General features: G+C 53.6%; 1 protein-coding gene across 5 annotated transcripts in view; it reads left to right on the top strand.

Annotated features, from left to right (window-relative positions):
* GRB10 (growth factor receptor bound protein 10) overlaps nt 1-26,640 on the top strand; it is a 185,064-nt gene that overhangs the window by 25,793 nt on the left and 132,631 nt on the right. For all 5 annotated transcript variants that reach the window (XM_043588459.1, XM_043588463.1, XM_043588464.1 and 2 more), the window contains exon 2: nt 7,391-7,541. The gene's annotated coding sequence lies outside the window, so the exon portion shown is untranslated. The remainder of the gene's footprint in view (nt 1-7,390; nt 7,542-26,640) is intronic.

The following is a 26,640-nucleotide window of genomic DNA, read 5'->3' as shown; positions in this document are numbered from 1 at the left end:
CCGAAGCAGGCTCCAGGTTCTGAGCTGACAGCAGAGCCTGACTCGGAGCTTGAACTTGTGAACCGTGAGATCATGACCTGAGCCGAAGTTGGACGCTTAAGTGACTGAGCCACCCAGGCGCCCCTACTTTCCTTGTTGTTTTTTTCCCCCCTAACTTCCTAAGGGAAGAAAGAGAATGGAGAAGAAAGGAAGGTAGGAAAAGAAAAGAAAAGAAGAGGGGCAGAGTCTTTCCGCGTTTCTAGAAGCTTCTGTGCCGTTCCTGTTCATGTGACTGGCCTGAAGCACTTAATGGCTTCATTGTTTTTGGTGCAGAGCAGTGATTTCTCTGGAATTCCTAGACTGTGGAGAGGGGAGAGCCAGCCTCTAGGGCTGAGGGAGGGAAACCACGCTTGGGCATCACAGGGGGCTCAGGCGGGGCTTTGCGGGGAGGCACGGAGGGGGGAGAAGCAGCAAGACCACCGGTCGGAAACTTGACAGAAGCACTTTTTACCAGAAAGATCAATTCTGCAGTTACGTAAGTGATTCATGTGCCTTCTTACAGAAATCCAAACCCAGAAGTCTGTGGAACAGAGTGAGGGTCGCACCTGTGCCCTCTGGGCCATCGGGTGGCCTCCCTCTGGGTCAGTGATGGTCTGTGTTCTCCTGGGCTCTTTTCTCCGGTGAATTCGTGGACCCACATGACGTGGGTTGTGTGTCCCTTTCCCCTTCCACTCGAGTATCACCTCCCTCCCCCTCCTCGGCTCTTTTCCTCCTTGGTCTTTGCCTGGACCTCGGTCAAGGCCAGCTTTGGCCAGTTCAGTGAGAAGCACGTTTTGGGATTTGCATCATTTAATCCCTGCACAGAGGTGGGGGGCTGTCTTATTCCCATTTTATAGCTGAGGAAACTGAGGCACTGGAGGCAGGCTGCTCTGTGGAGCTGAGCCAGAAACCCAGTTCCACGTGGGCCGGCCGAGCCGCGAAGCGGTTCCCAGGCTGCCCCGCGGGTGGTTTTTCACGTGCTTAGCACAGTTCTGCACCTTTGGGCTCCTGCTGTCGGTGGGGGACACAGACATGGAGGGAGAGGTCAGGGGGATTCAACCGCAGGACCAGAGGATCCTGGGCCGAGGGGCAGGGCCCCCAGCAGGGTCTGGGTGGGGAGGGGGAAGGAAGGTGGGGGTCATTCTTCCAGAGAGGGTGTGAAACCCATTGCCAGCTTGAGCCAGGGGGGGGGGGGGGGATGGGGGGGCGGCAGGTGCCGAGGCTGCTTCAGGGTCAGGTGGGAGTGGCATCCTGGTGGAAGGCAGTGGGAGAGCGCCTGGGCTGCTGGCTTGCAGGAGGGAGAGCGAGGTGTGAGGGGAGGGGAGAATGGGGGACTTGTGGGTTGTGCCACATGCACTTGGTGGCCACCATAGTGGCCTGAAGCAAGGTGGGGGGGACAGGGACAGGCGCATGGGTTGCTTCCAGCTTTTCCATGTTAGGGAGTATGCCTGTCAGTGATGTGTGTGTATGCACGTGTGTGTATGAGCCTGTGTGTGTGTGTGTGTGTGTGTGTGTGTGTGTGTGTGTGTGTGTGTGTGTATACATGTGCATGTGCATGTGAGGGTGAGCTAGGAGGCCATGAGATGCTGCCTGAAGCCTGTTGAGCATGTGCCTGCCTGCAGCTTAGGGGAGCCCCGCTGACCTCCCCCCTCCCCCGCCACAATATCCCCACCCTCCGTGGGCTCTGGGTGTTCGACTTCCAGCAATACGATGGATCCAAATTACAGCCCCCTTGTTGCCAGTGCTTCTATTTCCCTGGTTACCACTCACGTTGAGTGTGTTTTGCACGTGCATTTTGAGAATCGTTGGCTTTTGTCCCCTCCCCATTTTATTTTGGGCTGCTTAACTTTTTAATGTTTATTTATTTTGAGGGGGAGAGAGAGAGAGAGAGAGAGGGAGGGAGAATCCCAAGCAGGCTCCAAGCTGTCAGCAGAGAGCTGGACGCGGGGCTCGAACCCACAGACTGTGAGATCGTGACCTGAGCCGAAACCAAGAGTCGGACACTTAACCGCCTGAGTCGCCTAGGTGCCCCTGCTTGTCTTATTTTTTAATTAACAAGACATTTGCTAAATGCAGACTGCCGCATAGCGTTGCTAGTATGTTCTCCCAAAGTTTTTGCTTGTCCCTTGATTTTGTAGAGAGGGCTTGTTGCCATAGAGGAGGTGGTTTTTCCTTCGTGGCTTCCAGATTGAAAATCTTGCTTTGGAAGGTCTTCCTCGCCCAGATTTTGTACCGTTATGCTTCCGTATTTTCTCTTAGTCATTTGTAAGGTTTAAATCGTCCATCTATCGGGAATGGTGTGCAGAGAGGCTCCTGCACGTATCTTACTGAACATCAGTAACCACTTATCCTGGATCTTCTTTTCCGTGCATACCTGGATGCTCAGCTCCACCCAGATCGTGTTCCGGGCTCTGTACCCTTCTGTGTCTGTCCCCATTCTTGTCCCCGTGCCCCTGGCGGACTGGGGTATTGGCCAGGACTGCCCCACACGCACCTGCACCTATTACCTGGGGCAGGAGCCGCGCTGCAAGGGCTTGCCTTTCCAGAAAGTTCTCTGCGCCTTGGTGTCTTCCAGATTTCTTTTAGGTTCGTCACCAGAAGTTTCTGTGTTTTCTTCAGAGCCTCTTGTGTATGCTTCTTAAGTACATTATTTGTGTTGCTTCTGTGAATGAAACCACTTTATCCTTGCTTCGTAAGTGTCTTGCTGCCATTGTGTGGGTTGCTCTGGGATCGTGACCTCATTTGATGCTGACATCGGTTTTTAGCTGGTCCTGAATGTCCTCTGGAAACAACACTGGCTTTTCTTTTTTCCTGGACAACTTTCACACCATGTTTCTGTACCGTACCTCGCTGTATCACCAAGGGCCTCGAACCGTGGTGATTCCTGCTGTCCTCTGGGCTTGCTGGTCCTAATTTCTTTTTGTTTATTTATTCATTAAAATTTTTTTTTAACATTTATTCATTTTTGAGAGAGAGAGACAGAGACAGAGTGTGAGCAAGGGCGGGGGGCAGAGAGAGGGAGAGAGAGGGAGACACAGAATCAAAAGCAGGCCCTACACTGAGAGTAGAGAGCCAGATGTGGGGTTCGGACCCACGAACCGTGAGATCATGACTTGAGCCGAAGTGGGACGCTTTACCGGCTGAGCCACCCAGGCGCCCCTATTTACTTTTGAGAGAGAGAGAAAGAGAAAACACGTGCGCATGTGGGAGGGGGGTAGAGACAGAATCCCATGCAGGCTCTGTGCTGTCAGTACAGAGCCTGACTCGGAGCTCAATCCCATGAACCATGAGATCGTGACCAGAGCCAAAGTCAAGAGCTGACACTCCCCTGACTGAGCCACCCTGCTCCCCTAAGTCCTTCTCTTTCTGATGAATGCTCGCATGTATCTATATGCCGGTACCACACTATTTTAACTACTTTTGCTTTATAATTTACTATAGGGTGAGTGCAGTTCTCCCCTAATGCGCTACAATCGACAATCTCACGGTACTTTGGTAGTTTTAATGCATTTAGATCGATGCCTGCATTTCATTTACAAAATTAATTTTAGGTTTGAAACTAATTACTGTTAAGAGGATCAAAGTCTTTGTGTGGTGTTTAATCTTCCCCTCTAGGAACGTAGCATGTTTCCATTTGCCCGGGTCTCTCAAGCATGTCAAGTGCGTGGTGATACCCTTTGGTGTACCTAGGGCTCTTGCTAGCACTGGACTGAAATATGCGCGTGTGTGTATCAGCTGCGGAGAAGGGCGTTTTCCCCCATTCTCTGGTCAGTTACCGTGTCTGTGAGTGCATGGGTTTGTCCTGACCCTCGCTGTGGCACTGACCTTAGATCACTTGTAGAGAGAAGCGTCCTCCCTCTCTCAAGTAGGCGCTCCCTTGTCTTAACTGCCTTTCCAGTCTGGGTGGCCGCAGACACGGGTCCATGGGGTAACCCATCTTTGAGCTTGCTTGGTGGCTCCTGGAAGCCACACGGCGAAGACTGGTTCTGGGATCGCTGGTTCTGCTTGACCCTGGAATTGAGGACCCTGTTCGTGGCCCATTCATCCGTTTTGATTAAGTTGTGTCGGTTTCTGTGATGGCGGCCAGTTTGGGATGTGGCTGCTCTGTCCTGGGTCCACTAGACATCTCTGTGGAGCCCCCACCGAGTGTCCGCTGGTGGACGGGCCACGCGGGAGCTGAGTCACTGTGCGGTTGTCGTTGCTGAACGTGTCCTGTGTGTTCGCCAGTTCGAAAGTATGATGTTGGCATTTGGGGGGGGAATCTCGTTGTGTTTTAACTTCCTTCTGCTCCCAGTTTCCTTTTTCCTCATGGCCCATCCCGCCCGCCAGGTGGGGGCAACTGTGGCCTTGCTGGAATAGCACGTCCCGCTGAAAGTGACGTGAGATGCGGTGTTTCCGCTTTAATCCTCGCTTCTCTCTTCCGCTGTCCTCAGGTTCGGGCAGTAGCACTCTGAAATTGTATAATGACTTTTTTTAAAAAAAAACTTGCCTTCAGTTCCATTTCGTTGATCTGTTTCTCCAGCTGTCTTTCTCAGTTTGCTGTCACAAGCGGGCTCTGACATCAGCACAGTGCTGAGTTCAGTTTTTGAGTTAAGGCTATCCTGTCCCCTTTTATAAAGGCCTAGACTTCATTCCAGAGCCGTGTGGCTGAACCCGCCCAATAGCCTCCTCGTGAACGTGGGGGTTTGTTGAATGTCTAAATAGTCACTGTTATTACTCTAAATATTTAGCGCGGGGAAGCTAGACGGATGGAAAGATTAATATTCACTCTGGAATTTTTGGAAGATATCACAGATGCTACAGAGAAATCAAGGGGTCCTTTGTTTCCGAAACACTCTGGAAGTGAGTCCAGATGTTTGTTTTTTGCCCACGTTCACGCATGTGGGATTTCAAGTTCGCATTGTGTCTGACCGTGAACCCGTAGCAGCGCGCTGTCTGGACTGATGCGCGAATGGCACAGAGTCCCCGGGGCGCCGGTACATGTGAGGCACGCGGCCGGCTCGGGCAGCACGTCGGGCTGTGCTCTGCTGGTGTTGGCGACAGCGGCCATGGGTGTGGATGGGCCAGCGCACACGGCGCTGGAGGCTTCTTTAAAGCAGTTTTCTGTGCCTGGCGGGTGGTCCTGCCCTTGGTGAGGACGCGTCTCAGGAGCTCTTACAGCTCACCGTGTTCGGAAACCGTCCTGTGTTTGTTCTTTCTGCTGGGAAGTTCGATATCCACGTTCCTAGAATAGACAACGATGGTGGAACAAACAACTGGATGTCATTTTTCTTTAATTATAGATTAATTTATGTTGCCCATAGTTCTTCAAAAAGGCTTATTTCTTTGTTTTGAGAGAGAGAGAGAGAGCTCACGGGTGGGGAAAGGCAGAGAGAGAGCGAATCCCAAGCAGGCTCCGCATTGTCAGTACGGAGCCCGACGTGGGGCTCGATCCCATGAACTGTGAGATCGTGACCTCAGCGGAAACGAGGAGCCTGACCCCCGAACCCCCTCAGCCAGCCAGACGCCCTGGTGCCCACGGTCAGGGGCAAGCATCCGAGTGTGTGTTGCAAATTTGAAAGCATACGTGTGAGAGCTACATCCGGAAGTAGCCATGGGGCATTCGGATCAGACTCCAGAAAAAGATTAGTTTCTCTGGAAAAGATGGGAAACCTCTCAGAGTGTGAGGAGTGGATGTGTTACGTGACCCAAGTCCGTTTCCCCGGTCCCGGCCCATTGTCATTTCAGAGACCCTCATGCTTGTCTGACCGTTCACCTTTTTTTTTTTTTTTTTTTTAATTTGTGGACAACCTAGCTGCTAGAATTTAGAGATGTCCCGCCTGATACAATTGCTGTAATCCTTTTTGGAGTTACAAATTCTTTGCGAGGGTGACAGCAGGTGCCCTTAGTAAAACGCCTTTGCGTGTGCAGGTGGTGTTCAGTGTGATGCCCCCACGTACTTTTGTGACCTGCGTGCCCCTCTCGATCCTAAGGCCAGCGTCCTGTCTGAGCATCAGTAGGCTTCACAGCCTGTAGGTGGCTGGCGTGTTCTGTGTCTGACAACGGGCGCGCTGCCGGCCGAGTCACATTCGTGAAAATGTAGCATTCGTTCAGCGTTTACTGTGTGTTGGGTCCTACAGCTTGACATACGTCAGCTCGTTTCCTCCTCGTAAAAGCCCTCGGGGGGAGATGGTATTTCCATGTCAATTTTGGAGCTGGGGACTCGGGCTCAGTGAATTCAGTGACTCTCCCGACTCGCCCGGGTGTCACCTGCAGAGGCACCAGGGCTCTCTGGCTCTTGTGCCTGATCTCCAGCCAGCGTGCCTGGTGGGACCACCTGCGGTGGTTTTCTAGTAAATTCTAGGTCCCTGACTTCTTCCATTGCGGGTCAGCAGCAGGTCATGTTTTATTTCCACTGTCGAGTGATCAGGAAAGGTTAGTCTAGGCATCTCCTCTCCTTGCAGGGGCACCCACACCGCGGGCAGGGGACCGGCTCGGACACACAGAGGCGGCAGCGGTGATGAACGCTCCGTGCTCCTCTCCCTGCTGAGTCGTTTGGGGCGGTGTGTCACTCGGCACGTGATGATTCAGCAGCATATGTTACTGTCCTCGGGGAGGTGGGCTCTCTCCCCACCGGCCTGCAGAGGAGCCCGGCTCAGGGAGCACCCTGGTGACTGGAAACTCCCCTCCAGCCTTTGCCTTAGTGCTGACACTCCTCTTCAAGCCTAAAACAGCCCTCCTGCCCGTCCCTCAGTAGATGAGTTGCATAAGGCGGTGAAAAAGGAAGTGGCCAGGGGTCAGACCTCGGGTCTGCCCGCTTCTGCCCCTTCCCGCTGAACGCGCGTGCACCTCGTGGAGAACATCAGTCCGTGCTCCCTGCCGGCACCAGGGGGCGGGTACCCAGGCTGAGACAGAAGGGGGTCTCTGTGGAGTGGGGTGAAGGTTGCAGCCTGCGAGGACCCTGGGAGTGACGACGTGGGCTCGGATTTGGGCTCCCAGCACGAATGCTAGGTACGCTTGGCCTTGCGAGAGGGCAGAGGTCTGTGCGTTCCATTCCCAGCCTGCCTCGGGGGCACTTGCTTCTACTGCCGAGGGAAGATGGCGACCTGGGACGCAGGGCGGCCTCCCCGTGTCCTCCGGCCTCCCCGTGTCCTCCGGTCTCCGCCGGCAGGATCTGCCCCTGCAGTCGGTTGACATGCCGACTAGAAAAAGCCTGGTCCTTGTGGACCTCTTCCTTTCTCTGCTCCTTGTAGAATCTTTTAAGTTAAATCTCCCTGAAAAGAAAAATATTCCACGTGTCTGTTTCAAAAGGACTGGAGTCTTGGGTGCAGAGCAGAAGATTTGTGTTTGGCCAAGTTCAAGGTGTTCAGTGACGGCCTCTTTGACTTTTCAGCTTTGGAGCCGGGCATGAGGCTGAACCGGAGCAGGGAGCTGTGGGGAGCGGGAGCCCCGCGACCGTGACCGGCACCTGGTTCTCACCTGGCTCCTTGTGGTCGAGCCGAGGCGGCTGCCAAACCAGCGGAGCCGGAGCGAGCTCCTGACAGGTAAGGTCTGTTCGGTCTTTACCCAGAGGTGGGATTCTCTCTTGGGAGAAGCGTCTGGTAAATATTGAGCTGAGATCAGTAAGTGAGGGTCGCTGTAGGCAGGGGCCTGATGACGGATGCTTTCTTCCGGTGTTTCTGCACCTGTCTCTCTGTGTCCCCTAGCCTCCCCTCTGCTCCCTGCGCTGAGCTGGGTGACTTGAGAGATCTTGCCGGGCCTCCCTGGGCTCTGCAGACCACCCTCCACGCCCGCTGTGCCTCTCCCTAGCCTGCCTCCCTTTGGTGTTCCGCCAAGGAGCTGTTGTGTTTGGTGACGGGCCAGGACAGAATGGGGGGCGGCTCCTGCCTCAGGCTTTGTTTTCCGATGGAGCTTGGAGCTTGTGCGGGGTGCGTCCCACCTTAGCACTGGTAGTGGGGTGCCCGTAAATAATGAGCCTCTGGGGCGGGTGCTACACCTGGACCTTCCCTTCTGTCCCGGTCGGCTGGGGTGTGGGGTTCTTACCATGCTGACCATGGGGCTGCGACGCTAGTTGGAGAACTGAGGCCGGAACAGTCTTCCAGCAAACGGCCTTTGGTTCCAGGGAGGATGGTGGGTGCTGGAGAGTGTATCAGTCAGCTCAGGCTGCCGTAACAAATACCCCGGGTAGGGCGGCTTGAACAGCACATGTGCGTTTGGTCACAGCTCTGGAGGCCAGAAGTCTGAGAGTCTTAGAAAGCCTCCGTCTCTGGTGTGTAGATGAACGTCTTCTCGGTGCCAGCATGGTCTTCCTCCTGTGTGCCTCTGGGTTCTGCTTTCTTTTTCTTCTAAGGACATGAGTCCTCTTGGATTGAGGCCTACCCAAGAACCCGAATTATCTTAATCACCTCTTTAAATTTTTTTTATAACATTCATTCAGTTTTGAGAGACAGAATGTGAGTGGTGGGGGAGGGGCAGAGAGAGAGAGGGAGACACAGCATCAGAAGCAGGCTCCAGGCTCCGAGCTGTCAGCACAGAGCCCAACACGGAGCTCGAACCCGTGAGCCCTGAGATCATGAAGTGAGCTGAAGTCAGACGCTTAACCAACTGAGCCACCCCGGTGCCCCCTTAAGCACCTCTTTAAAGACCCTATCTCCAGATATGGCACATTCTGGGGTCAGTGTTCCAGTGGCACATTCTGGGGTCAGCGTTCCAGCGTAGGAATGTTTGAGGTCAGCCCCTAACAGGACCCTGGGCTGAGGAAGTCGGGTCCAGATTTCTCGGGGACAGAGGTGCTGGCCTTTCTCTCCCCATTTCCTACACTCACGTCCCTTCTCCTGTTACGTGTTACTGCCTGTCATGACCCTGGACTCCCTTGGGTTTTCCTTGCCTGTCTATAGTGCAGAACAGGAGGGTTCTAATCCCTTCATTAATCGGGTTTATTCAGCAGATCCTTCCCGAGCATCAGCCTTGCATTAGATGCTGAGTAACATTTTAGAATCCTGTTCAGGTTCAAAAGGTGCACGCATGGACATTTCGTGTTTCTTTCTCTCTGGATAGCGAACACGAAAGTTGATTTTTTTTTTTTCTGGGGTGTGATCCCTCCCTGCCCCCCGCCAGCCAGTGAGCCCTCATGGAGACCATGTTCCCCACACGGAGTCGGGCTTAGCTCTGGCCTCCCTGCTCCTGCCCCCATCCCACCGAGCAAGGCTTGCTTCCCATGAACCGCGACATCAGACTTTTACCCCAGTCCTGGAGGAACACCACCACTGGTACAGACTGGTTTCTGTAAACCAGAGGGAGATGAAGAAAAGGGGCAGACGCGTCCTATCCGGCTCTTCCCGGAGGCTGCAGAAATCAGCGTGGGGAACGAAATGATGGGAGAAGTAACCTCATCGTGGCTCCCATCCCATCCGTGTCCCACACCCAGGGCACAGGTGCTTTGTCTTGCCTCTGTTTTCGCCTTCCTCGGCGAGCACTTCGTGCCGGAAGCTCCGGCAGGCGTGGTACAGAAGGAAGGTACCTGGTGTCGTGGGTCGGGCTGATGCTCCCACGTGGCCGTGGGCATCCTTCGTGGCCCCTGTGCTCCCTCCCGCTGACCGGCTCCTTCATCCATGCCTCGGGGTTGTTACACGTCGTGCCGAGACTCCTTGAGGGTTGGGACTGGTTTTGTCCCTGGCAAGCTGATTGCAGCGTGGAAGGAACACACCTGGAAAAAGGCCCGAGGCGTCCCTGATCACGCTTGTCCCTGCTTCTTTGATTGTCTGCTCAGCTTCCACCCCGCGTCCCCGTCTTACCTGTTACCATCAAAGCCGCCAGCCTCTGGATTCTGACAGCCCCATGAGGGACATCTTGGCGTGGGCACGCAATGAAACGAAGCCTCGTTTCACAGTTCGTCCTCCTGTCTGGGGCCTGAAATCTAGTTATCCGTGGCAGCTTAAGCGTGGGGGTCTGCTGACGTGGAAGGCACCGTGTGGGGCGTGTCACGTCTACCCTCCCGGACTGGGCAGCTGGGTCTGGGGCTGTCCGTCCCCCGTTTGGATGAGTTTGCATGCCCAGCAAGGTCACTAGGTGTAGGGACTAAATGGTGGGTCCCTGAAGTTTGGTCCAGGGACGGCATGTCCAAAAACACTGTAGCCACAAAACCCTTTCTTGACCCGAACGCTGATGTGGTGACCTCTCGTGCGGCATGTGTGGGACCCATTGGGTGCTTGGGGGGCCTGGAGCCCGCTGGGTCTGGGGGATGGCTGGGCAGTGGACACGGGTGCCTTTGTGGTCACTGACAGTTCTCGTGATGGGCTTCTCCAGGGATGAGTCCAAGGTAGAAAGTCTTAGATTTTGTTTTTTGTATTTTTTTTTTTTTTTAATTTTTTTTTTTCAACGTTTATTTATTTTTGGGACAGAGAGAGACAGAGCATGAACAGGGGAGGGGCAGAGAGAGAAGGAGACACAGAATCAGAAACAGGCTCCAGGCTCTGAACCATCAGCCCAGAGCCTGACGCGGGGCTCGAACTCGCGGGCCGCGAGATCGTGACCTGGCTGAAGTCGGACGCTTAACCGACTGCGCCACCCAGGCGCCCCAAAAACTTTTTTTTTTTTAACGTTTTTATTTATTTTTGAGACAGAGAGAGACAGAGCATGAACGGGGGAGGGTCAGAGAGAGGGGGGTACACAGAATCCGAAGAGGGCTCCAGGCTCTGAGCCATCAGCCCAGAGCCCGCCGCTGGGCTCGAACTCGCGGGCCGCGAGATCGTGACCTGGCTGAAGTCGGACGCTTAACCGACTGCGCCACCCAGGCGCCCCGTTTTTTGTATTTTTTTTAAATGCTTATTTATTTATTTGGGGGGGAGAAGAGCGCGGGTGCAGGTGGGGAGGGGCAGAGAGAGAGAGAGAATCCCAAGCAGGCTCTGCCCTGTCAGCGCAGAACCAGACGAGGGGCTCAAACTCACGAACGGTGAGATCATGACCTGAGCCGAAATCAAAAGTTGGACGTTTAACCGACTAAACCACCTGTGTGCCCTGAAGGTCTTAGATTTTTTAAAAACCAGTTTGTATTCTCTGTGGCCTCACACTGCACCCTTAGTCCTAGCCAGACGAGTCTAAAATGCACTTTTCACGGGACACGGAGGGAGCCGGGGGGCGTGCAGGTGTGTGGGCTGCAGGCACAGGCCATTCCACTGGGTGGTCTAGTGTGTGCATCTTCTCCAAGGCAGTGCTGACCCCACCAGGGATGGGGTGAGGCTCCTTCCATCCTCCATGATCCCCTGCGTTAAAGAGAACTAATTTGGCCCCACGTTAGGCTCCGCTAACTTGAACACGACCTATGACGTATTAGATAAAGCATTACATTGGTTCTCATTTTCCTGACCTTTTTCTAGTCATTGATTAGTTCCAGAGAGCACAGTTTGGACTAGTTAACTGTCCCAGGTGGGGCACTGGGGTCTGCAGGCTGGCCACAACCCTGCACACATGGAACATTCTGGTAGCAAGAGGTTCCCTTTAGAACTCATTTCTCAGGGGCACCTGGGTGGCTCAGTCGGTTAAGCGTCCGACATCGGCTCAGGTCATGATCTCGCGCGCGGTTCATGAGTTCGAGCCCTGCGTTGGACTCTGTGCCGACAGCTCAGAGCTTGGAGCCTGCTTCAGATTCTGTGTCTCCCTCTCTCTCTACCCCTCCCCCTGCTTACACTCTGTCTCTCGCTCTCTCTCAAAAACAAATATTAAGAATAAAATGAGCTCACTTCTCTTTGATCTGTGAGTCGGAGCCCCGTCGGGAAGGTGCCGTAACATGAAATAAAAGGGTCTGAGAGGGACCCAGTTAGTGGCTAACAGGGAAATTAATAAATCACAGGCTTTGGTTTGCAGGGTGGCTCTGACCGGGGCTCTGGATTTGGGTGGAGCCAGCATGGGAATCCCCATCCTGGAGGGGCGGGGTCGAAGGCTGTCAATGAGGGTGGGGGGGATCATTTGGGCATTAGGGCCGCCCTCCCTCCCACCTTCACTGTGGATGCATCCCAAGAGCCCTGTTTATTTTGGGGTCTTAGGGGGAGGGAGGGAAAGATACAGATGGTCTTACCTGCCCGACTTTTTTGTTGTTTCAATTGTTTTTAAAGTTTATTTATTTATTTTGAGAGAGAGAGAGAGAGAAACAGAGCACATGAGCCCGGGAGGGGCCTAGACGGAGAGAAAGAGAATCCCAGTCAGGCTCTGCGCTGTCAGCCTGGAGCCCGACTCGGGGCTCGATCCCACGAACCGCAAGATCATGACCTGAGCCGAAATCAAGAGTCGGATGCTTAACCGACTGAAGCCCCCAGGCGCCCCTTACTGTCCTAGGCTTGATCCCACGGAGGCCTCTGAGCTTAGCCATCCTCTGACCCCAGGTTTTAGTTGCTTGTTTTGTTCTCGCAGTCGACTTGGGTCAGAGCGTTGCACCCCCAGACCCTGTGTCGGCTGCATCGCACCCTCTGCGGGGCCTCGCCTCCAGAGCGTGCTCTCTCCCGACAGCAGAGGTGGGCCTGCGCCCAGCGGTGCGGGCCCCCGGCCCCTCAACATACAGCAGGAGGGCGCCCCCTCTGGGCCTTGGAGCCTTGGGTTGGGAGGGGTATGGTGGTAGTTACTGCTGCAGCGGGTGTAACCTGTGTAGCAGGACAGGAGGTGGAAGCCATTTCTCTGCCCGGCTGTGCTGACCGGTCGCACCTCCCCGTTTACGGTATAATTTAAACCCACACCTCCTAAGAATCTAACTGTAAATGGAGTGACTTCTGTCTTCCTCTTTTCAAGAGCAGAGAGTCCCAGTTGTGCCACAGCTTGAGGCCAGCCAGCCAGGAAGGGAGTTTATTTTTTTTTGTTTTTTGTTTTTTGTTTATTTTGAGAGAGGGGTGGGGGGCAGAGAGAGAGAGAGGGAGACAGAATCCCAAGCAGGGTCCGTGTTGTCAGCGAAGAGCCTTGACACAGGGCTCGAATTCACGAACCGTGAGATCATGACCTGAGCCGAAACCAAGAGTCGGATGCTTAACCGACTGAGCCTCCCAGGCCCCCACGAAGACAGACCTGGAAGGAACTGGCGTGCACCTCGGCGTGTGTCCTCCTCTCTGGACTCCTGTCGCCTCCTGAGTTTTCTAATGGTGCCTGCTTCTCTCTTTCTGCTCTCCCATTACTCCCCGTTGACTGTGTTTCTGCCCTGTGCTCCCCACTGAAAGCATCCTCGCAGCCTCTTGGCAGACTTCTGTGTCCTCCCGTGGGGTGCCCATATTGTTTTATTTCTGCCTCGTTTGGGGCGCTTGACCCAGCGTGCCCTGATGCTGGGGTTGCACGAACCTTCTCTCCTCCTTGTGCTGAGAAGCCAGGATCCTGTGGCGTGTCTCCCCCCCACCCCCGTCAGCTGGTGCATCTGATAAATATCTGATTGAGCTGTTTGCACTGTTGGGTCCAGATACGTTGGGGTCTTGGCACGTTATTCCCCGAGGGTGGAAGGAATCTAAAACTCACTAACACTGAAGGAAGCAAAATAATCTGTTTGCACCCGGCTTGTAAGTCCCTTAGAGATGCAGGTCTCTAGCTCTCGTTTGTTTCAAGAATGTGTGCAATTGTCACGGAGGCATTTGTAGGACGGTCACATGGACACTCTTGCCCATTCCAGCCAGAGTCCTCACCGTGCTGGCATCTGTGGTCATCTCGTTCCAGGGCACCATTGACCTTGTTCTGGGAGTGACAGGTGATTTTCAGTTGTGCTCTGGACATCTCGGGTTTATGCTGTGAGAGTCGGGGGTCCCGTTGTAATCTCCTTAGTAGGTGGTTTCCCTGGTGGGGCGTCGCCGCAGGACTGCGTGGGGCCGGGGGACTCATGCCAGCTGGGTCTGGCCAGCACCACCCCAGCTCGGCTCCTTGTCACAGCCTGGAAACTCACACCTTCCTGGAGCACAGGCTCCTTGTGGCCACGTGCAGGGGAGACTCAGCTCCCCTGCACCCCCTCGGGGGTGTGGAGGGTGCACATGCATGGCCTCATTACCTGTCGGGGCTCATTCAGCTCCCACTGGACGCTGCTGGCACGGAAGGTGACAGTGAGGGGAAGAAACGCCAGCTAAGCTCACCTCTCCCTCGTTACCTTCATGATGCCAAGAGGGATTGGAGGCCTTTGCATCATGTTAAAATGTGCAGTATCGACAAGTTTCTGAGAACTTTGGGTATTTGAGTACTTAAGTGTAAGCTAACAGGCATTTAAAAAATTAAAAACAATTTTTTTAATGTTTATTTACTTTTGAGAGAGAGAGAGAGAGGGAGCGAGCGTGCACAGGGGAGGGACAGAGAGAGGAGACACAATCCGAAGCAGGCTCCAGGCTCTGAGCTGTCAGCACAGAGCCCGATGCGGGGCTCGAACTCAGGAATCGTGAGATCATCACCTGAGCTGAAGTCAGACGGTTAACCAACCAACAGGCATTCCCCCCGCAAAAAATTTTTTTAATGTTTATTTATTTCGAGAGTGAGAGAGAGAGAGAGGGAGACAGAGTCCCAAGCTGCCAGCACAGAGCCTGATGCAGGGCTCGATCTCAGGATCCATGAGATCATGACATGAGCCAAAATCAATAGTCGATGCTTCACTGAGCCACATAGGTGCCCCAAAGATAACAGGCATTATTCCTGGAAGCTCAGTGTTTTTTGAGCAGTGACAGCATCAAAATCAATTTGGACAATTGCAGGGTAAGAGTGTTTAACGCGGTGTTGAAGGTGAGCCTCAGGGACCTCAACCAGGCTTTTGCTGTTCCACTACGGCGGGTGTAGAATGCTTGCTTTACTGCGCATGCACTTCCTTCTAGGCTTGTGGGAAAGTGTGTTCCTCTTTCCATCCCCCTCTCTGGATGTGATCTTCTACTGCCAAGGGCTCAGGCGTCTGTCTTGGGACATTGCCGTGAGTCTACTAGTCGCGTGTGTCTTGGGCTGAGAGAGAGCAGGTGTACGACTGGTCGGGAGGACAGTGTTCAAGGCAAGTCGATGTGGATAAAGTGCCAAGGGTGCTGTCTCTGTCTTAAGATTGGGAGCCCCAGGCACATGGGTGGCACCTAGTTAATTCTTGCTTGGTCTGTAGCATCAGGGGCAAACCATTGGGGATGCTGTCAGCCTATCTTTATCTTATTTATTTTACTCATGTTTCCAATGATGAAAGATGATTCCTGGACTTAACTTTCTTCTCAGACGGCCCAGACTGGTCTGGAAGGGCCTATCCTTTCGGTCACCAGTGAGTTATCTTGGGATATGGGGGTCAGCCTAGGCTGAAGGTAGGGCCTGGGTGACTCATCGTCTAAGGTAGCTAATGTCTTTCCTGTCCTGTTAAAGTGGTCAGCGTCATTAGACTGGAACTCGTGTATCTTTGTGGCATAAAAACATAACTCTTCTGGAATTGGCATTGGACGTGGCTGAACTTCACGGACACTGGGGACTAGTGGTAGGAAGCTAGGTTTTATAATTACTGTAGGTTTCTGTCGCTCTTGGGTATTTAGAATCATGGCTGGTATACTTTGGCACTTCTAAATGTGTCAGCCCAAGGGTGACTCTTACCAGGCTTCACATGTTTGCAGTCATGGAAGCTTCTGTTGAACGGGATTGCCCCGAGATGGACGCATGGATGGACAATGACAAGGAGACTTCCTGTGTGCACCTGCTGTGGTTAAGAGAAAAAATGGAGACCTACACGTGTGCACCTGCTGCAGTGGAAAAGAGAAAACGGAGATCTGCCTGTGTGCACCTGCTGCGGTAGAAAAGAGGAAACCGAGGCTTTCACGTGTGCACCTGCTGTACTAGAAAGAGAAAAGGGAGACCTTCACGTGTGCACCTGCTGTGGTAGAAAAGAGAAAATGGAGACCTTCCTGTGCACACCTGCTGTAGAGAAAAAGGGGGACCTTCATGTGTGCACCTGCTACAGTAGAAAAGAGAAAAGAAGCAATGAGGAAATATCTTTCTTGCTCTTCAGTCCTTGTCCAGAGATGGTAGTTCATCAGCTTTCCAAGTGGCTTCACACGGGAACACTAAGAGCAGCACGGATCACGCCGCTGCCTGTGGCCGTCTTAGAAGTTGTGCAGAGAACTCTGTGCCTTGGCGTGTGCCAGGGGGACTCGGTTCCTGAAGCAGCAGAGGGAGCCCCATTCAGGCTGCTTCCCCGTGGGGATCCCTGTGGCAGCTCTTATGTGTGATCCGTGGCTCAGACATTCCAACTGTCAAGAAATACACGTTCCCTGTTTCTTTCCGGGAATAGGGGCAGCCTGGGGATGCTATTGCTGACGGAGTGGCTGGGCCAGCAGGCTGCTGCAGAATGTTCTGGGTCGAGGGTCATTTTTTCTGAGTTCACAGTCTCAATGAAAGGAAGATGGAAGGATGCAGTAACGCACGATGGGATTTACGATAACAAGTACCCGCTGGTCGAATGTTTGATCTAAACATCCCCTGCCTTCAGAAGCAGCAGACCTGGGTCCTGAAGCTGGGCTGGGGGACAGAGACAGGAGGGTGACATTCTGGACATGCACCTCTTTGTCCTGTCAGGGCTTCTTTTGACAAATTGCTTTGTAGACAAGAGAGTTGATATCTGAGGGTCCGGAGGGAGTGTGATGGATGTGGGGGCTCCACCCAGAGATTATCGCTTTCTTAGTTATTGTGACCAATGTTATTAGTTATTATAAGTTATCGTCAGGGCCAATGGGGGAACATGTTATTTCAAAAATGACAGATCCTGCCAATTACAAACTTCGGAAGAAAAACTCTTGGTGGTTTGTTATTTTTTGTTAAGTGTGAGTGGGGGAGGGGCAGAGAGTGGGGGTGGGGGGGAGAGGGAGGGGCAGAGCAAGAGGGAGAGAGAGAGAGAGTCCCAAGCATGTTGACAGCATAGAGCCTGAAGCAGGGCTCAAACTCATGAAACCCTGAGGGCATGACTTTGAGACAAAATCAAGAGCCGGACGTTCAACCAAGCCACCCAGGTGCCCCTTCGTGGTTCGTTATTGTGACTCCCATAGTGTAGGACTAGTGTGGCCAGAATAGATACAAATCTATTTTTTTTTAAAACAGAACAATTAAAAAAAATTTTTTTAATGTTTCTTTCTGAGATAGCCAGAGCATGAGTGGGGGAGGGGCAGAGAGAGAGGGAGACACAGCATCCAAAGCAGGCTCCAGGCTCCGAGCTGTCTGCACAGAGCCCGACGCGGGGCTCCAACTCCCAAACCGAGATCATGACCTGAGCCGAAGTCGGACGCTCCACCGACTGAGCCACCCAGGCGCCCCTTAAACAGAACAATTTTAAAATTCCGTTTTACTATTAGACGTTAAGGAATTTTCTAATAAAAATCCAAGTCGCGTGGGAAAGAGATTAATGCGTTTGTAAACCTCTAGAACTGTGCCGTTTGAAGAATTTTTAGTGTCTTCTAGGTTGTAGAGATCCATTTTGACCCTTTATTTAGGTGAGAAAAGCAGAGTTTCTAAAAAATACGTATTTTCATTTAGCACGTCTTCCTGAAGTACGAGTCAGGACTTCCCATGATGGTTGCGAAAGAAATGGCCTCAGTAGCTTTTTCCTTTTTGGGGGGTGGGTCCCGCCCTGTCCATGAGACCAGAGCTGTTTTCCCTCAAAGTCTATGTGGCCAGAACGGATAATGTTATGTTTTTACCTGGACCGGCCTCCATCCCCAGAGGGCTCTGGTCCCGAGGCCCTAGTCCCGGCCACAACCTCAATGCACCTGTTGCCTAAACCTTGGGCTGTGGGCTCCTCATTTGCACACGGCCTCACGTGCTGGCCAGAAGGAGGGGGAGGAAGAGGAAAATGCAAGTCGACGCCCAGCAAGTGTCCAGCAATGGGCTCCTTCCCGTGGTCCCACCCTGAGTGTTTTCTGCTGCTTCTCCCGGCCTGGCTTTGGGGCTCCATCCTGCGTTGCTGAAGTATCTCGTGTCCCCTACATCTGTGCTTCCTCCCACCTCCTCGCTCCCCAGCTCCCCAGTTCCCACCACTGGCCCAGACTTGGCCCCCGCCATGGAGCCTCCCCTTCCTGGTGTGGCCTCATTAAAGTCAGTCTGTACCACACGTGGCCCCCAAGCAGTGATTTACAGCGAGGTGCCTGCCCTCCTGCCTGGCCCCGGAGGCAGGTGTGTCCCCACTTGCCGTCAGGGTCCTGCTGAGGGGCAGCGGGTGTCCAGGTGGGCCGTGTGGGTTTGTCCGGCGCCCCCCTCCTCGCCCCGCGGGTAACACGTGTTCACCTGCAGAGATAGGAGACATCCATCCTCCTGCGAGGTGTGTTCCTGCATTTAGTGCATCTCGTCCAGGCCAAACCCTTAAGAAGATACATCATCTTACAGTAAAACCTTGGTTTTTGAGAGCATGATTCATTCCGGAAACACGCTTGTCATCCAAAGCGCTCGTATTTCAAAGCGCACTTCAGGGACCTGTAGCTCAGTTGTGATCACGTGACATTCGGCGTCCCGTACGACTCGTATCGCAAGACATCGCTCGTTTATCAAGTTAAAATTTGCTAGAAACGTTTGCTCGTCTTGCGGAACCCTCGCAGGACAAGTTCCTCGCAATCCAAGATTTTACGGTATGGTCCTCAGAGCTCGACTGTATCTACACTGGGGGGATTTTTAACTGGGGTAAATACAAGCTTTGCCTTAGAGGAGCGAGAAGCTGTGTAGGAGGGCAGCAGATAACGGATTGGTGGCGTGGACAGAAGAACCGCGAGGGAAGAGGGGTCAGGGGTCAGGAGCACCTGAGCCAGCAGCGGTCACGACCTCCGCCCGTGTCAGGCAGCCGCATCTCACTCCCACCTGGCGGGTGAGGAGGGACCCTGCGACCGTCTGTGGGCCACGGGATAGTGGGCACGGGGCCTGAACCCGGCCTTGGCTCCGCTCCGGCCTGGCTCTTAATCCTGATGAGGACGCAACAATCAGAACCGACGGCCGGAGCCCGTTCTGACCTTCCTTTCATGTTCACAGGAGCGGGAAGGACCTCCTGGTAAAATAGGCGGGATTTACGTGCCGCCAAATGGTTTTCTTTTCCTCCAGTTCAACTTTGCGGCTTCCCGTAGTGACGCAGCGTGTAGCCAGATGAAGCACCTTCCCGACGTGGTTTGACCTGCTCTGTGGCCCGTTCTTCTTCTCGCCCCTCTGTCCTCCCCGTCCGCCCCCGGTGCCCTCCTCCCTCCCCTGTGTCTCTGCCTGTCAGAGTCTGGAGGGGATCCAGCAGCTGTTTTGAGGACCAGGGTCCCTGGCAGTGTGGGATCCAAGGGCAGAGCAGTGCAGGCGGGGGCTTGATTTTAAGAGGACCACCCCAGCTTCTCTGCTGGGAGGTCTGCAGTCGAGCAGCTGGGTACGGGGACCGAGCGCTCGGACCACACTTGGTCGGGGGTGGCAGTTAGGGTCTGCCTCCGGGGGGCGGCAGGCGTGTGGAAGAGAGAGCGGGCTGGGCTCACAGATGATGCAGTGTCTCTGCCTGAGCCAGTGGGTGGAGGGCGTTTGCATGTGCTGATTGGGAGAAGCAGTGGGGGCCTTTGAGGTGGACACTTGGGTCAGAGAGGCCGCGGCGGGGGGGGGGGGGGGGGCGGACAGCCTAGCGGCAGCGGGCAGGAGTCAGGTGTGTGCTTGGTGGGAATCGGGGGCTGGGTCCTGGAAAAGACACAAGGTGATAGTTACGGGGATGGAGAGGAAGGAGCTTCACGCCGGAGGGAGGGGCCTGAGAACTGGGTGACGGCCCCCAGTATTTAGAGGTCTCAGTGTCGGGGGGTTACTGCTGTGGAGACCAAGCAGGAGCACACGAGCGAGGTGGTGTCCTGGCGTCCTGCGAGGTGTTCATGGGCCCTGAGTCCAACGGGTGGCCATGCCAGGTGCCGGAGGCCTGGAGCCTGGATCCTGGATGGATGCAGGTTCAGGAGTGCGGGGACAGGGCCGGCCAGGTGGATTCGGGGAGCGGAGAGAACAGGTAGTTGTAGAAGACGTGATGCGTTGTGAGTATTTTCCCATATAATTTTGTAGCCGCGTTGGAGCGGAATCGAATTAGAAACCCACACACCTCACGTGACACGCACACGGACGTGGTGTTCATGGACTTACGCGCATTGGCATCCTTGTGATGGATGGACACGTAGAGCGTTCAGATCGTTTCTGGCTTCACTGGAAAAAAGACGTACCCTCGTGTCCAGCTAACATAGGTTTGGATCAGTAAGAAGGTTGGAGGGCGGAGATCCTTGGGGCTGGGGGTAACTTGTGCCTTATTTCCCCGCCTTGCCCTCTGCCCGGACATTGCCCGTCACCTGGACGGTTCTTTAAGGTATGGGTGCTAGTTAGGTGGGCTGCTGTGGGGGGGGGGGGTGGCTGGGGCCGGGAGTTTGAAAGAATGACTTGTGACACGAGAGCAGCGTTGAGAACCACACTTCTGTTGGGATGGCCGAGGGATACTGAGGATGGGCGGGGGAGGCAGAGGGCAGGGCCTGGGACAAGCTCTTGCTGGCAGGTGGGTTCAGTGGGCATGTGGGGTGCTTGGTAGGCAGCAGAGAGGCAGGGACCGTGTGGCGGTGGGACAAGAGGAGGGAAGGGACAGACGTTGTGTAGGTGGACTGAGTGGCTATGGGGCGGGAGACTCACCCTGTTAAGCCTGGTGTCGGGGGCGGATGTTCTGGGACGGGCACTCAGGTTTCGGTGGGTTGGGACCTGTGCGACGGGGGTGTCTCTGGGCCGTGGGGTTTGCAGACGGAGCTTGGGGCAGCGGGTTTGGAATCTGTCTCATCGAGGTTTGCAGACAGACAGCAAAGCTGCAGGAGGAGCGATGGACAGAAACCTTCCCCGCCCCCTGTTCTTCCTAGTGCAAGAAATAGTCATGGTAGGGAGGACGGAGCCCCTGGGGACACCAAGGTAGACGAGCTGGGGTGCAGGGATCGCGGAGTGACGGGGGCCTGGGCCCAGGGATGCCGGTGGGGAGGGCCCGCAGTCCTTGGAATATGAGAAAAGACGTTGACTTCACTATGTGACTTTTCGCCTCCCCAGAGGGATCTGGTGTCTTTCCGTTGGTGGTGAGTTACTCAGGTCGTGCCAGAGGACAGAATGTTGCGATTATTCATTGGGAGGGTCTTTATGTTTCCTTTTTTTTTTTTAAGTTTATTTTTACTTATTTATTTTGAGAGAGAGCATGAGCAGGGGAGGAGCAGAGAGAGAGAGAGACAGACAGACAGACAGAGAATGAATCCCAAGCAGACTCTGTGCCATCAGCACAGAGCCCAACACGGGGCTCGAACTCGGGAACCGTGAGATCACGACGTGAGCCAAAGTCGGATGCTTAACCGACTGGGCCCCCCAGGTGCCCTGGAAAGCAAGGGTTTTTTTTTTGTTTTTTTTTTTTTAATTTTTTTTAACGTTTATTTATTTTTGAGACAGAGAGAGAGACAGAGTATGAGAGGGGGAGGGGCAGAGAGAGAGGGAGACACAGAATCCAAAGCAGGCTCCAGGCTCTGAGCTGTCAGCACAGAGCGCAACGTGGGGCTCGAACTCACGTACCGTGAGATCATGACCTGAGCCGAAGTCGGACGCTTAACCAACTGGGTCCCCCAGGCGCCCTGGAAAGCAAGTTCTTTTAAAAGGACCCCAAATTTAGGTTTATGTGTAAATAACCCCCATTTTAAATTTAAAACCAACGACGGTTTCTCCTCTCCCCCTGGTGTCTCCCTGGTCACACAAGGTTGGATGCCCTCCTCTGCAGGAGATCCCTCCTTTGCTCCGGCTCCCAGGCCTGCCGCCCGTGCCCGGTCCCATGGGCTTCCCTTGACCACGAGGTCCATCCAGGTTGTCCCTCATATCCGAGCGCGCGTCCCCATTTGTGAAGGGCGGATGGCCCCCTTACGGGTGTCAGGGTTGTCTGGGGCTCTGTGCAAATGTGGCTTCCCTCTCGCCACCTGCTCAGGGAGTGTCCCACCACTTCTGGGAAGGCGGCGCGTGGCATTCTCACCGACGCCCTCATCTCACGATCCGGAGAATCTGTTGTTTTCCGTGGTAATGCATTTCTGACGGAGGTCGGGAGGCCGCTGGCCTGTGCATCGTCTCAGCTGTTCTCTGGCTCGTTTGTTTCTTGACTTTTCTAGCGATGCGTCCGAGTCCATGGGGTCAGTCCTTATGGGAGCCTTCAGGAACTGGATTAGGAGCCCCATCCTGGACTCAGCACACGATGGCACACCTGTGCGTTAACCACGGTGGAGGGAGGCCCGGCTCTCAGGCCCGGTGCCCACGGGCTGGGGCTGCTGGAAACAGAGGGTCAGTTTCCACCGTCGGCCTCTCTTGGCTCGCATGGACCGGACCCCGTTCCTGGGCACTCCGCATCTGGTCTCTGGATTGTTGCAGAGAGGATCTCAGGGACTGACCACACAGTTGGCCGGCACGGGTGACCGGAGGCAAGCCGCTTCTGCTTGGGCTCCTGGCCTGTCCGGTGGGGACAGAAGTAGTGTCTCCACGTGGCTTGTTCAAGGATTCGAGCTTGTGTTCGGTCAGGAGGCTGAACAAAGCACTTGGGTGGAAGGCACTGTGGGCTCTTGAATAGAATATTCCAAACAAGTCTCTTACCAAAGGCTGAGAATATGAAGCCCAAGGTCCTTCTCCCACGTACGGTCACGTCCAAACCTCGTTGCGGTGATGAGGCCATCTATCCTGCCGGCCGTCAAGATGGGCCCTGGCCTGCCGCGTCTCCCGCTTTCACCCTTCGATCGGTGTTCTAGAGTGGGTTCTGTTTCCATGGGAAAAAGGGGTAGATTCGTAAAAGGCAGAGAACGTACCAGCTACAGCTTCCAGCCGGGGATCTGGCCCTTAGGATTCGGGTGGAACATTTTGAGGAACTGATGATATGGTTTACCCCCCAGCTTCCAGAAAGCGAACTGGGAGTCTTCGAGGCTTTATTGCAGTCTTTTCCCAATTCTGTTCCCCTTGCACACGTCATAAACCAAAGAGAGGAGAGTAGTGGTTCTCAGCTTTGGAAACACTGGGGAGCTTAAAACCACGCCTCTGTCCCCAGGATTTTATTTTTGCTGGTCTGGGGTGCAGCCCAGGTACCCGAGGCGCCCTGTGGTTGGGGCTTGGCCAGAGACACAGAGCCCCCCCTGGGACTCACTCCCAGTTTCTGATTTAGTGGGTCAGCGTCTGGGCTGCAGTATTGTGTGTGAGCAGGTGCCCAGGTGGTGCCTGGGGACCACAGTTTAACAACCACGGGACTGTGGGCATGTACTTCTGGACTGACCTTTGTTACCTCCTCTGCCCCTTCCCATCACTGGCCCCAGGACCTTGACCACTGCACTCCGTTTCACGCCTGTCAACCGCGGGAATGATACTAGGGTGAGTGTGTGTGTGTGCATGTGTTTGTACACAGACGTAACTATCCCTGCCCAGCCCACTACGTGGTCTCAGCAAGCACTTGAGAAATCCTGTCTTTTTCTTTTTTCTTTTTTTCTCTGTCTTGACAAATGGAAATAATTGACAGTAAGAACATCTAAGTCCATGGCTTTCTTTATATGTTGGGGTGAAGGTGGGAGGAGTACGGGCTTCAGTCCTTTTTATCTCCAGAGTTTTCTACCCTAAGGATCTTTTTTTAAGATTGTTCTGATTTTTGGCGTACATTTTAAATAAAAGTTCTAATTTCATTAAAGTCTCCAAATTTCTTTTTTCTAATTATTTTTAAATGTTTATTTTTGAGAGAGTGAGAGAGCGCACAAGCAGGGGGGGGCACAGAGAGGGAGACACAGAATCCGAAGCAGGCTCCAGGCTCCGAGCTGTCAGCACAGAGCCCGACGCAGGGCTCGAACCCATGAACTGTGAGATCATGACCGGAGCCGAAGTCGGATGTTCAATCGGCTGAGCCACCCAGGCGCCCTGTCCAAATTTCTTTTTTTGTAAGTTTTTTAGTTTGTTTATTTTGAGAGGGAGAGAGAAAGAGAGCAGGGCAGAGGCAGAGAGAGAGAGAGGGGAAGAGAGACAATCCCAAGCAGGCTCCGTGCTGTCAGTGCAGAGCCCCTCTTGGGGCTCGAGCTCACGAACCACGAGATCATGACCCCAGCCGAGATCAAGAGTTGGACGCTTAACCAACTGAGCCACCCAGGCGCCCCCCAAATTTTTTTCTTTATTAATGCCTATAAAATTACCACGATTAAAAAAAAATACCGTATTCTTTTGCTTTTGTTCTGTGCGTGGAGTTCTTGTTTTTCATGTAAATTTCTTATCAAAGTATTCTGTCCATTCACTTAAGATTCTAATACGCGGATGTTTTCTTGTTTGGAGGAGAAAGGCTGAGCACTGTTGTTCGTCACGAACATGCCCTCTGCTGTCCGTAGTACATTAGTGTGTCTTTCCTCTGCTCTGCGCTTTGCTGGCCCTGTCCCCTCTCTCGTCACTTTGCGTCCTGTTCTTGCGTCTCTGCCCCTCCCTTCCTGGCCCTCTTCTCACAGCATTTCTGTTTCAGTGTGCCTTGAGTATGTTTCTTTTTTTTACATTGGAATACTTCAGATGTTATTTTGAAACGAAGAGAATTGGGTTGTTGACACCCATCTTCTGAATAAATTGTGAATGCTACCTTCGTCACCTGGTTTCTGTTTTCCCTTTGATGTTTGAAGTATTCTTAGTTTCTTCTAATGCCTTTATTATGAGTTAGAAGGTGAATGTGCTGTTTTCAGCTCTGAAGCGATGACCTTAATATATCCTGAATGTTGGTCCTGGTAAAGAGCAGGGTCCCCGGCTTTTATGGGAGGTATCGCTTTCTTTTTAAAAAGTCCCGCAGTGATTTACTTATTCATTTATTTGAGTTTATTCTTAAGAGCGACAGCACAGGCGGGTGAGGAGTTAGAGAGAGGGGGAGGGAGAGAGAGAATCCCAAGCAGGCTCCTTGCCAGCACAGAGCCCAGAGTGGGGCTCGAACCCACGAACCGTGACATCATGACCTGAGCCGAAATCAAGAGCGGGTCGCTTAACCGACCGAGCCACCCAGGCGCGCCCCCCCCCCCCCCCCCCCCCCCGCCGTGATTTATTTTAAGACTTGCAGCTTCTCTTTTTCAATTTTATTTTCATTTATTTACTTGCTTTTACTTCCAAATCAAATGTTCTTATTTAGCCTGCCCGTCGGCAGTTACGCTGGTTGGTCTGCTTGGAGCCCCCCCGGGTGTGCTGTCCTCAGCAGAGCAGGGAACAAGACCAAGTTCTTGATCGAGAAGGCATTTAGTCGCTCTCCGGCTGTGGCCGCGGGGCAGGGCCGCAGGGCGACGAGCTGGCACTGGGCTGTGCGAAGCGTCAGGAGCCGAGGGCCACCAGGCTGTCCCCTGAGTGTCCTGAGGAGGAGGCAGTGAGGAGAAAGTAGGAAACAGGCACGCTGGAGCGAACAAAGTAAGTGCCCTAAGGAGACGTCTCGGCTTCCCCAGCAGGGTGAAATGCACATGTTGAATTTCTGGTCAAGTGAAGATGGAAAGAGTCCCCCAGTGTGTGCTGTCCTCGGCGGAGCAGGGAAGCCACCCTGCAGGTGATTTCAGGGGTCTTGGAGGCGGCTGGTTGCGTTCTCGTAAGAGTAGGTCAGAGGAGGTGACGCGCTCGGGAGCTCAGGTGTTTGCCACGTCCGGGGCGGACCAGGAAGGCAGGGGAGGGGTGCGGGCAGGGGGAGGGGGCCGGTGGGCAGCAGGTGCGTGCCACAGAAGGCGGTGAGCTTTCAGGCGAGAGGCGCCACGTACACACTTGAACCTGAACCTGTCTTCACATCGTGGGTCGTATCCCATCGCCGCAGCTGACATCAAGGTCATGTGTGTTCAGTAAGGAAAACAGAGCAGAGGCGGAAATCAGAGCGGATCGCGTGGATCCTGAGCCCGCGTTGAGCACTCTGCCAGGTGATACGAGCCGGGTGTACATGAGGTGCCGGGTCCCTCGCTGCACCTGCCAGCATCACAGTTGACATTTGTAGCATACGGGGTCCCCGCTATGGGAAGGGTTGACAGACACTTGAAATTGGCCACAAGTGTAATTCCCAGTAGGTTGTGATGAGAAAGGCATAGGTATGCCTGCCGGTCTCCAGAGATTCAGTGAGAAACTCAGAAAAAGCGGTTTTGGGTGCAACATTTAAAATCTTAGGATGGTCTTGTCATCGTCATTTAGCAGAAGTTGCCCTCAAAATGGAAAAAAAATAAACATGAAACAAAAAGAACAAAGGCATGTTCAAGTCCAGCTGCTGGACCCAGAAGTGTAAATATTGACGTTGTTGAGAAAAATGTTGACTCTAGCATCAGCAGACTTTGGCTCTGCTTGAACTATTTTTCTGAACTGTCGTCTAATAAGGAAGAAAGTTCAGGCTTCGTGGTGAAGATTATTTAAACTTTTATCACAAGTTCAAAACCCTGTTAAAATGGATAGACTCCAATACATTATTTATAATGGGATTCTGGCAAAGGACAGATTTATAATTAAAAGGACATATGGAATCCACACAGTGAGATGAACGTAGCAGTAAGCCTCTTTAATTGAAGGAAGACAGGACAGCAGTCACGGGTACAATTTCTTCGTCATTCTACAACGGTTAGAGAGAATGCCGTTTATTGTTGCAGAAAGCTCTAGTAGCAACCAGCCTAGGAGGCTTTTCCTCAGTATCTGTACAAAGCACATCATTTTGATAAGTCAGCTGATGAT

The sequence above is a fragment of the Prionailurus bengalensis genome, chromosome A2, assembly GCF_016509475.1.
Source record: "Prionailurus bengalensis isolate Pbe53 chromosome A2, Fcat_Pben_1.1_paternal_pri, whole genome shotgun sequence".
NCBI classification, from domain to species: Eukaryota; Metazoa; Chordata; class Mammalia; order Carnivora; family Felidae; genus Prionailurus; species Prionailurus bengalensis.
The sequence above is the reverse complement of the archived record's forward strand: the minus strand, read 5'-3'. Positions and strand labels throughout refer to the sequence as shown.